Source organism: Lindgomyces ingoldianus (assembly GCF_010093535.1).
Source record: "Lindgomyces ingoldianus strain ATCC 200398 unplaced genomic scaffold BDR25scaffold_15, whole genome shotgun sequence".
NCBI classification, from domain to species: Eukaryota; Fungi; Ascomycota; class Dothideomycetes; order Pleosporales; family Lindgomycetaceae; genus Lindgomyces; species Lindgomyces ingoldianus.
In genome coordinates, this window is record NW_022985176.1 from 461216 (window position 1) to 468915 (window position 7700).

Below are 7700 nucleotides of genomic sequence, written 5' to 3' on the forward strand. Positions count from 1 at the left end.
TCTAGCACTACACCTACTAACGCTTTTTTTGCTAGAGTTAACAGATTAACCTTGTAACAATATACCTACTATATAAAGGACAGCGTTTACAATCTCACAATAGGTAGCTAATATAATTAGATTATAAGCTGCACATAACTATTTCTATAATAGATATAAAGTAAATTAGTAGCTATACATTATTAAGACTTTTAAAGAAATAATGCTAAAGCTTAAGACCCTAAACACTTATAAACTTTTTTAACTTTTTAAAGTAAGTAGTATCTTTATTAATCTAATTAGTAAAATGTTTTTTCTACTTTTAATATTAATTATCTGCTTTCCTTTTCTAACTAGACTAGTGCTAATAAGCCTAATCTATGCGCCTAATTACCTAATAACAGATCTACACTAATTAGAGATTCTGTAACATGCTACTATTATAGTAGCTTGTAAAAGAAAGAGAAGCAGGACTAGATATTAACTCTATTAAAAGTAAAAAAGTATTTTTATACTTTAGCTTATAATCTTCTAGTAATAACTAAAGATGTTATGCTAATAAATAACATATAAAGCATTTAAGATTATAATAAATCTAGAGTATAATTAGAAAAGATTAAAGACTAGTTAAAATAACATACTTAATAAGTATTAGGCTAAACCTAATAAGAAGAGTTCTTTAATGTGTACTATTCTTCTAACCTTGCACGCCTATGCCTTAGCTAAAGAGTATGCTGGAAATAAAAGTTAGGCTTAGAATATAGGTCTTTTAGTTTAACTACCTTAGTATTATAAAACATAAGCCTTAAAAGCTTTATGTTATAGTTCTACATATAAGGCAGATAGAATTAGGTAGCATCTAGTAGATCACCTACTACCTGACCATAAACTAGTCCATCCTAGAGCGGCCACTCCTAGACAACAGTAGAGGGGAACTACATCTAGGACTAAAGCCGCCCTAGATAGGGCGGGTAGAGGCTGCAGTAACAGCCCTACTAACGCTAATTTATTACACCCCTATTATTAACAAAAGGCTAGTCTAGGTTGTAGTTAAAGTTAAAAAAAGGAATATTATACTTAGGCAAAATAGCAGAAAAATAACAAAAGTTCTAGTCCTATAAGAAAATTAGCCTATATAATAAAGTAGCACAAAAGCAGCTTATGTTAAAGTAGGTGTAGCTAATACTTCTCTTCTCTTATCTAGTTAGACTATAATTAATGCAGGCAAAGTAGGTAGTTGTAACATAATGCTAATTAAGCATCTCTTAAACAAACATTTACTACTTAATACTTAGCATAATAGCTATAGGCCTAATAGGCTTTTTATGTACAAGAGGGTTAAAAGGCAAAATAGCCCTAGCAGATGTGTACATAAAGAGTAACATAGTAAGTAGATAGAAGGCAAAATAACAAAAAGTATAATATAGTAAGTAAAAAGCAAGAAGAAAGTATTATAGCAAATTAAAGAAAATTAAACCTAATTTAAAGGGGCTAAGGCTAGATCTGTTATTATACAAAGCTAAAACTAGATTTCTAGGGGCACTGCCTAAAATAGAATAGCGCAGGACTAATACAATTATAATAAAAGCAGACATTACTAATAAAGCAAATATAGTAGTAGGGCAGAAATGTACATGCACTATATAAAGCAGTCTACAAAATAACCTTAAAATACATAATATTAACTACCTTACCTATTAAACTAGGCAGAATTAGAATAAAGATGCTAGATACAGTAGTAACACATAAAAAGGCTACATATAACTAGCTATAGGTAAAAACAAGATATTATAGGTTAACACTAATAATCTTAAGCAACTAACCTTGCAACTTATTAATAGACATAGCAAAACAGAGTTAAACTAAAATCTAATACTAAATAATTAAAAAGGGTAAGGCATTATTATTTTTAAACACTAACTTTACACGTGTAATTATTTAAATCTAACTATTAAACTTACTGCTAAGTATCTTACTAATAAAGAAAAGCGCTATCTAGCTAACAGCAGTAACTATAAGACGCGTGCTATTACACAATCCTTGCCCTAGATCTAGATTACGCAAGAGCATAACAAAAACACTAACCTTTAGTTATAAAGTAGACAGAGGAAAGCTAGGCAGATTAAAGCTCTAAAGCAGGTCCTTTAGTAGTTAATTAATTCTGTCTAAAAAAGATTAGTAGACCTTATTAGTAAAGTAAAACTTTGTTATAACACTTTTAAAGCGCTTAAATAAAAAGTTATTTAAGGAATTAACAGTGTTATTTTAGACTACTAATATACACCTTTGCTTTAATAAAGAAGTATAGACTTCTAGGTTAGTAAGTTTTTAAAGTAGATTAGGTAAATAAATATAGAAATAGAATGCAGATACAGACTAAAACTGCTAGATTCTAAGAAAAAGTGTAACAAACTTTTTATTACGCCTAGCTAAGTCTAATATCTACTAAGTATATTCTTAGTTAGCAGGTCCCTACTTTATCCTTATATTCTCTGTTAGCTGTAGAACAGTAAAGTATAGCTATAAATAGAAGTTCTAAAGGCAGGCTTATACAGTCTGTGACCTCCTACTGCGCAAAACAACAGGAAGAATCTAGGTAAAGTCCCCTCCTAACAGCACTAAGATACCTTTAAATAGGGAGTTATTTTTTATAATATCCTGTAGTGTACAGTTAACTACTTTAAAGTAGTACTAGTGCTACATTAGAACTTTATCCTATATAATTAAATCTGTCTAACAAATAAGGTCTGCAGCAGGAGAGTTTACACGCATAAAGCAGGTAGATCTGTCTTTAATATTAATAGGTATCTTAAACTAATAATAAGCAGTGCAGCTGCTAGGAAGAAGAAGCACAGCAATGCTAGATAATGCTACGCACAAAACAATCTTGCATTAAGTCTAAAAATAAGTGTAAATAGTTTTATATAAAAAAGTCTTTCTAGTTCTGCTAAGGCCCTAAACAAAGTAGCAACTAAATTACAGCATAGCAAGAACAGACTAAGTAATAGTATAAAAAACTTCTAGTTAAGCCTTATTTAGCTTATTATACATATTAGTATAATTAAAATTTTGCTCTACAGTGTTGTAATTAAGCTGCTTAGCAACTAATAGATTAACAGCCTCCTACACCTAATATCCTTGTAGCATAAGCATATTAAAATTAGAAAGGTTCTTTCTAAATAACTTAAGCATAGCCTAGTTAATTAGCTATAGGCATAAATCTTTTATAGAATTAGTAATGCTAAGAGGCAACACTATTTATTCTAAGCAGAGGGGCAGGTTGTTAGATAGATGTTAGAAAAACTTATTTTATAACACTATAAAATTACCTATATTCCTAAAGACTAGGGCCTAAAGGAAGACGCAACATAACTTAAAAGCAAGTGCTAAATGCTAAAGCTTAAGAAATATATACTACTATAATTTATCTTTAACTAAGAGATTAAAAGCTAAATAGGTGTTCTTAAAAGTAAGTTAGATCTAACTATTAACTATATAAAGATGTTTAAAACTAATTACGCCTAGGATTTATATAAGAAGCATTTTAAGATAGAAACGCTCTTTAGAGAAAGAACTACAAAAGTAGACACAACTAATAAAGTACTAATTATATTAGAACTAAGTCTATTTACTACTATCTTTCTCTAGATTCTAATAATACTAGGTTAGAAAGTTCTAGTAAAAAAGATTACACCTATTTATATAAAGGGCATTATACTTTAACTATCTTATTAATAATAATCTTTTCTGTTTAACTGCAATTTCCACCTGTTTAGCACTATCCTTATTATAAAAGGTAACTATATGCTGTCTTAGTAAATGCACTGCTAATTAAATAATAGAAGGCTTCTTTTTATAAACCTTAAACTTTATTAATTGCTAAACAGCCTTAGTTAGTCTAATATAGCGCATGTTTAGATACTAGGCAACCTTGTCCTTTTACTAGATACAGATAACAACCTAATTAGTGCCCTTATAAATATACTTATGTATATATTTAACTAACTTTATAGAGGCACAGACCTCTACGTTAACATGTGCGTTGTACTTACATAAAAAGTATAGACTGTAAGGCACTACTTAGTAATTATTAACTATAACATTCTAACTACAACACTTTATAACCTAAGTTAAACTAGGTTAACACTAATATATAAGATAACTATCTCTACTAACTAGAGTCTTATTAGCATATTCCTTTAGAAATTGCTTCTAACAGGTTGCTTAGAGAGAACGCTCTGTAGTCTGCATATAGGGCATGCTAGGATTTAAGGTTCTACATAGCCTATAAACTATAGTAGTTTTAATAATGTTACTTAGGACTTTATTTAGATTTTAAGCCTTTATAAAAAGCTTAGCCTATATAACCTAATTAATAAAGTTTAGATTAAGGAACTAATTACAGTAATTATAACATAGAAAGAGTAGAATATAAGCATAAAGCAAACCCTACTTCTAGTACTTAATAGTATACATAATACTAGTATACTAGCTAAATACATAGTTAGTCTAGAGGTCTGCAAGGAGGGAGTTAAGACGCAGCTTAAAAACGCGCGCAACTAGATCTAGCTAATCTAATAGCTAAAAGGACGTACTAATCTCCTGCTCTAACTCTAGCTATTTAGGATTAGCAGTAAAAGTAATAAACAAAATAGGTTAACTAAGCTTTTAAATAATAGCTATAAAGTTCTAATAACACTATGTAATAAAGCAACTGCTGCTAATATAACTTAAAAGAAGAACAGTCTAAATTCTAACTAAATTAGCCTAAAAGTTGTTTTAATTTAATGCATTACACACTTCTTAATATAGATTAGCACGTAACTGTCTCTAATTTACTATAATCTACTATAACTTTCTTTATTTACACTAAGCCTAGTAGTTAACAATAAATTGCTAGAATAACAGACTATAATTAAAAGGCACAATAAAACTGCTACGCTAGGGAAATAAGTAGAATTAGTAATACTTAGAATTAGTTAGAGTATCCTAGGTGTAAGACATGCGTAAAGTACGCAGCTGTAAACTATAGTAAAACCTAAAGGTACCCTATAAGAACATTAAAACGTAGTAAAGAGGCTAATATACTACATATGTATGTTTAATTTTTTAGTATAGAGACTAATAGTGTCTTAAATTAAAGCTAGGTTAGTAGTAAAAAATAAGATCTTAGTTATAATCCTTAACTAGCTTATTATAGACTAGAGTAGTAATCTTCTTAGTAATAGGCAGGTTCTCTTAATATTAATTAGCTCTAGCCTGCATAATTAACTATAGTTATAGATTAAAAGTAATCTATAATTTCTTATCTTACTTATAAGCTTACTGCAACTACTTATGTGTAGTTTTATATATTTTAATTTAAGGATTATTATAATCTGTCTTAACTATCTGTAGCAGCTGCGTAAGTATAGTTAGATTAAGACCACTATTAGCCTAATGCCCTATACGCGCACTGTTAGCCTAGGCAGGATTGTAAAAGTACAGCTGTGTGTAGAAAAAGACGTCCCCCTTAGCAGGCTCTAATAGGCTGTGCATATAGTACATCTCCTCTATAATCTAAAAAACCTTTACGCTTATGCTACGCGCACCCTAATCTGTTTGTTTGTAGTTAGCTAACATAAAAGCTAAAGCTACATTATATAATTAAAAATGCTTCTAAAAAGATCTACTAAGTAGGTGCCCACCCTATAAAAGATAACATAAGAATAGAGGTAGATCTAGAAAAGTTAGAAGGTTAATATTACTTATTAGGCAACATATAGAGTACTAAGGAGAATCTGCCTAACTCTTATTAACCTACTCCTTAGGCTAGTAAAAAGCACTGTAGTTAAGACAGCTACTTATAAAATTCTACATTAGACTAAAGTTAATAGAAGTAATATAGTCTATAGTAGCAATAATATATGCCTTTAGCAAATTATTTTATAAGAGACTAGCCCTTAGTTGCTCTTAATCTCTACGCACAGATAAAGATAGAGCAGGCTAATCTAAAGTGTGTTAAAAGGGTAAAGATTAGACAGGTCTTTATAAGGTTAGCTATATATTATAATAATGTATATATATAGACAGTGTAGGAGAAGTAGAAGTTAGCATAAAGGACTTAAAAGAGGTTAATTATATATTACAATAAATCTAGACAGATAGCGTAAGAGGAGTAAAAAAGGGCGTAAAAGTCTTAAAAAAGTCTTAATATATATAAAATAATTAATTAAGCACTAGCATTCTACTTAATGCAGTGTCACGCCTAGCATGTGCAGGTCAGCCCTAGCATAGACCTAATTAGACTATAGTAGCGCAAGCTTAAACGCGTTTTAAGGGTTATGCATTAGAGTTAACATTAGCTAATAGCTAACACGCCTAGATAGAACTAGATATAAGCGCTAAAAAATATAATAATTATAATAAAGTAACATACTGCACAGCTATGTCTATTGCACTAGCAATAAAGAGCTCTAACTTTATTAGTAGAGAAGTTAGAGAGAGGTCTATAGTTATTATAGACTAAGCAGAAAGTAGGCAATAAGTCTATATAGTAATAATATAAAGGAATAACACTGTATAATAGAAAAGAGAGGACAGGTTAAGGAAGAAAAGTACTAATTAAAAAAAGTTAAAGCAGATTAGAGATAGATTAACTTTAAGTAAATTAAAATCCTACCTATTAAAATAGGGCGCAGCAAGGCCTATGCTACACTAAATAAATTTATTCTTTTAAGGTCTCTAGAAGTATAACCCTTTCTAAAACAGTGTCCTTATTAAGTTTAAGAAAAGACTTAATTAGGCTAGAAACCTCTAAAAAAAAATTCTGTATAAAGAAAAATTTAAGCTATCTAAACTTATTATCCTAAGCAATAGAACGCCTTTAAGCCCTTACCCCCTGTGCAACAGTTTGTAGTATGCAAATATGCTCTTAATTTTAATATAATTAGTATAGCTTTATAGCTTAAAGAAAAAAAGAAACAGTTAAAAGTGTTTTATGTTAGGCTAATATTATGTTAAGTGTAATCTTAAGGCCTTTACAATCCTTTGTAGAGGTTAGTAGATAACATAAAATAACCTAATACACTTACATACATTATAAATAGCTATAATACAGTAGCTTACTATAACTTATTATTATTATAAAGTAAGGTTAACTAAGGCTGCAAAGGTATTAAAGCAGATAATGTCTAGTTAGGAAAGATCAGAACAGGTTAGAGCAGATGTAGAGCTAAAGCCTAAAGTTGCACTACTGTTTCGCTTAACTAGGGGGAGATCCTCTGGAACCCCCTTTTCGCCTGCAGCGGGCTTTGCTTGGAAGGTCTTGGCAGAGCTGATTACATTTAGCGGGAAAAATTACACTGTAGAAGTGATTTTTACACCCCCGACCGTGCGGTAGTCGATCACAATAGGAAAAAAAGAAGACCGGATCAAGCATGTAGCATAGCAGAACGATTACTTGAAGCTTAAAAACAAACAGTAACGCGGCTTTTTAGTTACCGATTTTCTACCAATCAAATCAATAGCCGGCTTATATCCGGACCAATAGGAGAGAGGGCTTGGCGGTAGAGATAGTGTAATATTTGATGAGATTTGTGAGGCAAAAGTGGTTACTTGGCATTGCCAAGAATCCAGCAAATTTCGCACACGACAACTCGCGCACTAGCCCTATGCGCGACCAGCTTGCAACATGCTGCAATTTGCTGCAAAATGCTGTAACATGCTGCAATTTGCTGCAA